Here is a 9667-nt window from a genome sequence, read left to right as displayed (position 1 = left end):
TTTAGAATACATACATAGCTTTAAGTATTTGATTAACGTCACTTATGTATTAAATTATATGAATTCCATAATAATAAACATAAATAATTGTTTATTCTTTGAAAGCTACATATGTCAACTTAATCAGAAGCATGTAAGCAAAAAATAGAACTAATGAAAATACTTGAATGTTAATGTATTTAAAGGATTGGTATGTTGATTAAAATTTATAATATGTTGAGTTTAAGAATTATTGATTAAATCTGTTATACAAGATATATATGGTTTTTAAGGATAATAATATGGTAAAAAATAAATTAACCCATTTATATTAAATTTCTAAAGTTATAACCCTTTTTATGATAATTTTCATTAATCATTTATGGATATTTCATGACTAAAATTATATGATATTCAGGGAAGTAAATAAAATACTAAACTAATTTTTTTTTATAATTCACTCTAGAGCATATATTATCTTAATAAGGCCTGCAATCGGTATGTTTTATTTGTTAAAAATCTGTAATGTAAATTCTATGTATTATTGGTTTTCAAATATACTAATCTTATTTTAATAATATCAAAAGAGTAGTTTAAAATAGCTTTGACAATAAATAATCACGATTAAAATAATTCTAGTGTATACTTTCTATTCTTGTAAAGTTTAAAGTCGATAATGTTAGTTTGGCCTCTATAACACAAGGTACCAAAACATAAAAATGCAATGTTTTGATTGAATCTATTTTTAAAATACAAACCTGAAATGTATGGACACAGATATAATTTGCGAAATTTATAGGGGTTTTTTTTATTTTAAAAAGGAATAACTAAAATTAAATTTTATTTCTTTAATCGTTATGATTCATCATGTGAATTAACTATCCTCTGCATATTTAAATGTTGTTTTAATACTTATCTAAGGTTTAATGCGAATATAACACTAAAAAAAAATATTCATAAATTTTAAAGATTTATTTATAACATAGGCCTTATTTCGAATTTGTACGCTTATAAGATAAATAGTATTTTATTGGAAATATTGCTTGTTTTAATTCTAAAATTTTCATTAAATTTTGACTTTTATACGAATTATATAGAATTGCTTATTTCCAGAACTATAACTATATTAAAAAGCCTTTAATTGTTGTTTCCTAAATAGTAATTGCAATCTTTTATAGCCCAAATATCTTTTTTCATATGTATAATGGAATCTAAATTCTAAAAAATCGATAACAGGATGGAATTGGATTTTGTACTTTGCATTCATCTAATCCTCTTGTTTTAATGCATATATTTATTCTAGAAAAATCAGATACACTTCAATTGCTGTTTTTATTATTTTTTAAACATTTTGCATCTATAAATATATGATTACTTGGAGCTTTTCCTATTTTTTACACTGTTATAGGAAAATATTTATGGTAATTAATTCATTATAATATCCAAAATATCACTTGTATTTATGATACAAACAGACGCCGGAATTTGTTAAAACTTTTTAGGTGTGTTGTTAAAGGGAGTACGAATTCACCTAATTCATAATAAAAATAAACCTTTAGAGATGTAAATACAAACCTAAGCTCTTATTAGAAAAATGCATTAGAATTACTAGGGTTTGTCCTCTTCAAGAGGAAAGTTATAGTTTATGGCTTAAAGATCGTAGTTGAGTTAATGCCCGCTAAAATATTTACATAAAACCTGAAAGTAATTATTTCACATAATAAACTAGGCCAAACTGCTTAAATATTCCCAAAAAAACTTATAAAATATATTAATGTGTATATTCCAAGAAATATGATCAAAATTCTCGAATTAAAAACACACTTAATGCTTTTAAAATTCCATAAAACAAAGAAATATAATAAATACAAGTTAAAGGCGTTTCTTCCGCCTCTATTTCTAAAAAAAACTAGTAGGTACGCATATTTGACTATTTCGTTTTAAATGTCATAAAATATAAAAGGTTAGCTCCGAAAAATTTTCTTTAATTTTGATAAGAAACGCAATAAATGAAAATCCACAGAAAAATCTAATTATAAATATTTGTGCCTTTTTGTATTTTATATATATATAAAGCTAATACATTGTTTAAAGGGTTTATTCGTAAACTGTTAGCTAGAACAGAAGGACATTGTATGCCTATTTTACATATATATCTATAAATTTAAATAATCCGCTTGTTTTTATGTGCCATCCAGCATATACTTGTTTTTTATGCTTTATAATCACCTAGATCATATCTTAGATTTAAAATACAAAAGTAACATCAATAAGTATTGTATATGCTGTAAAAATATTTTTTATCTTTGAAAAAAGGTTTTTGATTCTGGGTTCTTAAGATTTAAATTGAGTAAATTTTTTTCTTTGTCATGATCATTGCGTTAGATAAATATTTTAAATAAAATTTTCCAGTTAATTTAATAAATGTGCAAAAATTATCGGTTAAATCATGTAATGACTTTTTCGTTAATTCTAGATTTCCATATTTTTCATAGAAATAAAGTATCGACATTCGATATTCATCTATTTTAAATTTCAAAATACGCGGTAAAAGATATTATATCTTGAAAATAATTATTCGATAGAGAATATATATGTCATAATTTATTTGAAGTTTCTAATGTTGTTTATAAGGCAACAATTATTAAAAAAATACTTCTGTTAGAGAATAAATGTTTTTAGTGTAGTTTAGGCATCAAGTATTTTTATAATATATACACTAGCTCGAAAAATTAACATGATGTAGTTTTATTAAGAAAATTACATGAATTTCGTGATTATAGGTTTTCCTGTGCCAATTTAATTTAAAAGGGTATTTAAGTGTATGTATCAAACAAATTTACTCAGAAAAAACGTTAATTTTTCAAATACTAGGATAAAGTATAATATTGTCTCAAAACTTCAAAAAAATGCAAATATTTTCTATTTTTTTCTTCGTCATTAAAACCGAATAAATAATATTCTCTGACGTTAATTTAGACGAAAATGCAAGAAAAAAATTCATATTAATTTGCTAGGTTTGAGCATGATAACAAAAATCGATATAATAAACAACATAATGGGTGAATTCGAGGTTTCGAAAATAATTTGGATTCAATTTTAAAGAGATGGTTTTTTTATGGTAGAATTATAGCTTAAATAATTTATTTAGGTAAAAACATATTATTAGAAATGCTCAAAATAGTGGATTATGTATATTCGCGCGGTTAATTAAAGACAAAGCGAAACTGATGACTTTGTGATTAAAAAATATATAGTTTCATATGAAGTAGAATGGTGATGCAAGATATATACAAATATGACCTAGGTATTGAAAAAATAAACCCAGATAAATAATTATATACGTGTGAAACTAGTGCAAAGCTATATGAAGAAAATAAAATAATTTTAAACTCGGATGAGGATCCAAAGTTACCAGCAAAAATTAACGGAATATTTTGAATTAAATCATGGCTGTGGCTTTAAATTTATCTCTTCTTAGGTTATTTCTAAAATCAAGTATGCAATAGACATGATTCCTTTGTAACTCAAATATAAAGTAACCGTAGTTGCCGGTTTCAATGTGGAATTGTATATTTTTCAAGAAATCGGGATACTTAGTCAGCTGTTGAATGTTCTATGTTTTCTAGAATAAATCATATGATACACAAATTCAGTACACGATTATCTGTCTTAACTACCCAAAAAAATCAATCAATCCCCGAAAATAAGCCAGAATCTGGAGGCGAAAAAATCCAGCTTTTGACACTGAAACTTTTAAAAAGCGATTTTTTTTGAATTAGAGATAATTATGTGTAAATATTAAAGCATGATTAAAATTTTTTATATCTCTATAAATTTGGGCGTTATTATGTTTCATTAAAGCTAAATTATATTTTCGCTTAGTTTAATTAAAGCCGACAACTGTGTTTTTATTCTATAAAATAACATATTTGGCTCACTCTTTGAGATTTATAGCCCTTGTAGCTAAAATATTCTTGATTTTTATATTCGGATGCTTAGGATTAATTAACCCTATCGATTTGAATACAATAATTTAAATACATATATAATTTGTCTTTTTTTGTATTTGGATTGTCGAAAAAATCCATCCTAAATATTTTAAATCATGCATCAATGATTAATTGCTAAAATAAATTAACAAAACACCTTAATTTTACCAGGGGTAAGTTTTACGCCTTAGATTTCGGTCTAAGTGTTAGAAAAAAATTTCATCGAAAGATATGATCCGAAAAAAAAACCAAATTTTTTATTTTTAACATATATAGGCTATATAATAAATTATTTTACATGTGAGGCATAGAATATATTTATAAATTATTAATCCTAACCCTATGATATGTACGTATCCAATAACTACAAACGAGAGCCTTTTTAGTGTTAATGAATATTATTATATATTTAAAATAGTTTGAATATAAAAACTATGCATTTATTTGACATCAGAAGACTAGATTTATGTAAAATCAGATGCAGAACTTTTAGAAATTATTCTACAAAATCGCTCGTATTTTTCTCTGCACACATGATTGTCTTTTATTTGTTTTTGGACGGAGCAGTTCATCAAAGAATCCGGTTTTCTAGTAGCAAAGCTATTTCTCACATTTTCTTTTTCGCACATTCGTATATAACAGTCAAGCACATTTTCAATAAGCTTATGATTTGAAGAATTTGCACACTGAAGAAGCATGGAATTTAAAATCACGTAAATAGCAACATACCTATCAAAAGTTTGACACGCATATTCAAGACCGTCATCATTATTAATTATTTTTAGAAAAATATGTGAAGCAACTATCTTAGAAACTTCAGATCCTATATCCATAATTTTAAGAGTCAATGGAACCATTTCAGTATTCTTTAAGTAATTTACAGTATCGTCATCTCCATTTTTTACAAGAGTGCCAATCACTCCAAGGCTTGCTATACGTAAATTTTCACAATATTGAGTTTGACCTGTTATATTTAAAAAAGGATATAAGTAAAATGAAAGCTGTGCACGTAAAAAACTTTCTTTGATGGATGGATTTGCTACTAGAATTTGTAGGAGATTCAAAACTGTACAAATTCTGTTACTTTCTTGATTTGTAAATTTGTCTGTGTTTAGTAGATAAAATGAAGAAATTAGTTCTTGAAAAAGCAGTATTGACATTCCGCTGTATTTCCATAAAAATTCACAATTTCTAGGATCATTTTCTAGACATTTTGATATCTCGTGTAGTGTTTCTGTTTTATTATTTTCGGATAACGCCTTGTGGCAGAGTTTCTCTAAAATGGCAGACATGTTAGTAAAGGGCTTTTAAATGTAAAATTTAAGTTGTTGTAGAATTATAAGGCCCAGGCAAATTATAATTACATAAGAATAAGTCTGTAAAAAAATACGTATTTATTTATTATAATTATAATATTTCGCATTAAAATCAATTGTATACATTCATTTTATCTGAAATATTAATATTATTTGAATTATAAGATACAATGATAAATTATAATAAATAAATACATACTTCTATAAGAAATACTACTCTGCTCGAATTACAATACATAGAATTACAAGAAAAATTATAATTTTATATATTGATTTTGTCTGAAATATTGATATTATTTGAATTATTTGATCTGAATAAAAATTTAAATTTTATAATAAATATTTATTAGATTGGAATTAAAATATTGCCATACGTCATAACCTGGGATAAGATGGTTACAAAATACCATTAGTCGTATTTTCTGGAGCTGGGAATACCAATTGAAGCGGAAGCATACCCACAAAAAATTGGATTGATTTGACACCCGAATGAATAAGTCTTGAAAGACGAAAATACATCGAGTAGGATTGGAAATATGATGAGACTGAAAGAAGGATCCGCCTGATTTGTTGTATAAATCAATTTAAGGTTTTTCTTTAGCAACTTTAAAAAGCTAAAAATCAATTAACCCATAAAAAAATATCAATTAAACAATGCATGGATAAAAACATTCTATTCATTTACCTTATTTATGTTTTACTTATTTTTCTTTTAGGAAGTTCGCTTTATACCAATAGGAAGTTCGCTTTATACTAATAGGAACTATTGCTTAACTGATGCGTCTCTCTATGAAACACCCCCCAGCATTTCTTGTAACCTGTAATCACTGTGGATTGATGCCTTTCTCATAGGTGGCAGTCATTATGTGGAGGGAATAAGATTCTGTCTACTGCTCATCGCTAAGGTATACAAGCTACAACCACACTCTACACTTACCTATATCCTTGCTGAACGGTGTGGGATCTTTTTCCATATGGAGGCAAAGTTCAACGGCTTACACATAAACCTCTTATTTCTCATGACTTTTCAATGCTTTATGGTTTATATTTTATATATCACTGGCCGCCCCCTTGGGTATTTATCTTTAGAGTAAATTCGTTTGGAAATGGGTGGGGTGGGTGGAAGTGAAACCCCTCATAGAGGTCCGACTTGTAAACCAATCAACCATATCATCCCAATACTAGTAATAAAAATATTTTGTATAGTAAATCACCCCTTTAGTTCGAATTTATGCATTTTTTTTGAAAAAAGAATTGTATAATGTCATCATAAAAGGAATTTTACTGCAATTTATTTTATATATGTTCATTTCTTTAATGAAAAAATATATTCATCTTACAAATTATTTAAGGGAAAATGAATTGTATTATATAATGAGAATTATTCTGAAAGAATATATTCTTCAATCATATCACCTTGTTTAAAATAAATATAATTTATAAAATAATATCACCTTCCACATGATAATAGATGGAGCAAAATGGATGAATATCTATTAGAGTGACAATATTTTTTATCTAAAATCTACATAAAAAATATTTAATCATAAATTCATTGGCATATATTCTTTAATTAAAATACTCATACAAAGACTTAAAATATTGGGAATAATTTTGTAAAACACTAATATAGATAAAAATTAAAAATTATGCGTTTATTTTTTGATATGGTTGTAGATTAAGTTTTGAATAGAAAATATTATATTTACCGATATTTGTGATACTTTTACAATTTCTATCTTAAAGCATATTCTTTAGATAAATCCCGAATACTGCTGGAATAGTAGCTTAATAAAATGGCATTTTATAAGTATACAGTGAATATCTACCCTCTTTTTTGGAATCCATGATTTTTTAACTAATAAAAGGCATTATTTTACAGTTATAACAAGGCAATGCTAAGATTTCGAGCTTCTGTTTTTCGCTTTGAAAAACCGCTCTAAATTAATAAAAGTTACAAAAATAATATACAAATATTCTCGATACAAACCACATGTCTTGAACTTCTAAATCTCGTTAAGTTGTATTCTTGTATTAAAATCTAAGGATCCCAACTAATTATTCAATATTATAAAATTCCATCGTATATAAGAATTATATGAACCTAATGGTTCTTTTATCGTTATTCAGTGATTTTATTCTTCTGTTTTAATTGTTTTAGGAAACCAAACTCTTTAAATGTGATTGGTATTTCTGAAAAATTGTTGATAAATATCAAATTTTGTCAGGTCCCCGCTATTTTGATGTTACCGTGTTTTAAAAATCATATTATATCATAACATTCGCAAGACTCTTGAACTCATCTCATTTGAGAGAAGAAGATCATTTGATGAATGTAGATCAAGGGTGGGTGTCAAAAGATGTATCAAAGAGTTGTGCAATATTTCCAATGGGATGACAATGTCTCAATAGATGGAATCGATAAAAAGAAACTTAACCCATAAATAAATAAATTTCATACCATAATATTCTATAATCCTTGAATAGTTCGTTTAATCCAAATTTATTTCACCATTCAATAAGAATGTATATCTAGAATATTCTCAATATCTATATTTTAAAATAACTGTATAGAAAGATAAAATTGATTGTTCCTAGTATATATAGTAAGCAAATATATAGCACATATGCGATTATATATGCTTTAATGTGATTGAATTATAAAGGTAAGAAACGTCAGCCCAGCCTAAATTAATCTTTTTACGATAAATATCTGCCTGCAAATACCCATTAATTTTTTATATCATAAATGCACCTAAGAATCTATTTATCTTAGAAATAAAATTATAATTTCCTATTTGTTCTTCGATCACTGAAATTTATCCGAACTAAAAATATTTCGCAGATTCTAAAATACAAGATACATTTTAATTTCGGAAAAATATTTGTATGCATTTTTAAGGCTAATGAAGGTTTATTTCGTGAAATTTCTAAATAAAAATGTCATGACATGAAATTATTGGCTAAAAACTCTGTAATTTTTTTTTAATAAATATTATCAACATAATGGGTCTATATGCAAGGGTTTTATTTTACCCTTTAACATATTATTACGAACTTTAATCACATGAATCAAATATAATGATTTATACAGATTTTAAATTTTTGTATTTGTCAAAAACAATTCAATTTGCATTTTATTAAAATTTTCCATATTTTGTTAAATTGAATAAAAAATTGCCCCTTAGATTACAGTACTTTTTAATATGAACTATAAAAATAACTGCAAAGTAAGCTATAAATTCATTTGAATTAATTTATACTTTGATTTAATTGCATATCAAATATGTTTATAAGAGGTATTTTATAGAGTACGTTCGCTTCATTGTATTGTTATAGAAGCAATACATGTTTTTGTATTGTAAGTCTCTATAAATTCCTAAAAAAATATTTCTGGTTTATAATTGTATTAAACTACATTTTTTTTATGTTCAGTGCTTTCAAGTGTGAAATATAATAATTTATGCATCACGGAATAAAATATTAGCGATGCCCTGGCTGATTAAGGTAAATGCTATTTACAAAATATTTGGAAGATGAAGTCGAATCTAATACTTATGCCTTTTAATATTTCAATAATTGTATTATATTTTAAGTTTCGTAAAAAATTACCGAAATATGTAAAAGTGCACGGTGAATTCATTTTTTAGTTTTTTTTTCTGGAATGGAAAAATTAATGAGCGTTTTTTAATAAGCTCACAATTCTATATAAAACAAAAATAACATTGATCACATCAAAGAAAAACTAAAAAATTATACACAAACGAAAAATATAAATAAATGAATGGCTACACAAAAAAACCGCATAAAGAATTTACAAATACCATCGTTATTAGACAGGCAATGTTAAACCGCGAATATAATACAATTTAAGAATAAGGAAATAATTATGAAGATTTTGCATTAATTTAAAAACATAAAATAAAATTTGAAATATAATATTTTAATTTAGGAAGCCAATATTTTTTTAAAAAAAAGAGTAATTATTAAGGGTTATATAATTAAATCTTTTACATGATAAACAATTTTATAAAAATTTTAAAATATATTATGAAAATAAAACAACTCTAGAAATTTATGGATTCATCATGTGTTCCTTTTTGTTTCATTATTATCCGATGAAATATTTAAAAGAGATTCTATAGCAAAAGCTTTTTTTATTTAATAAAGAAGGTATAGATATTTCACTAAATAACGAAAAATATAAATTTCACGTTTACTTCCCTTTTTGAATGCAGCATCCGGGTATATAGACAAAAATAAATTAAGAACGATCTTAATCTATGCTAACAAAGCAACAAATAAAATATGAAATTTAATCAATAAAAAAAATAAATTTTTCATTTCAAAAGCAAAAATAATGAATAGTTTTATTATTTA

Source organism: Rhyacophila brunnea, unplaced genomic scaffold (genome assembly GCF_057557595.1).
Source record: "Rhyacophila brunnea isolate RB1 unplaced genomic scaffold, BYU_Rbru_1.0 scaffold_40, whole genome shotgun sequence".
NCBI classification, from domain to species: domain Eukaryota; kingdom Metazoa; phylum Arthropoda; class Insecta; order Trichoptera; family Rhyacophilidae; genus Rhyacophila; species Rhyacophila brunnea.
The sequence above is the reverse complement of the archived record's forward strand: the minus strand, read 5'-3'. Positions refer to the sequence as shown.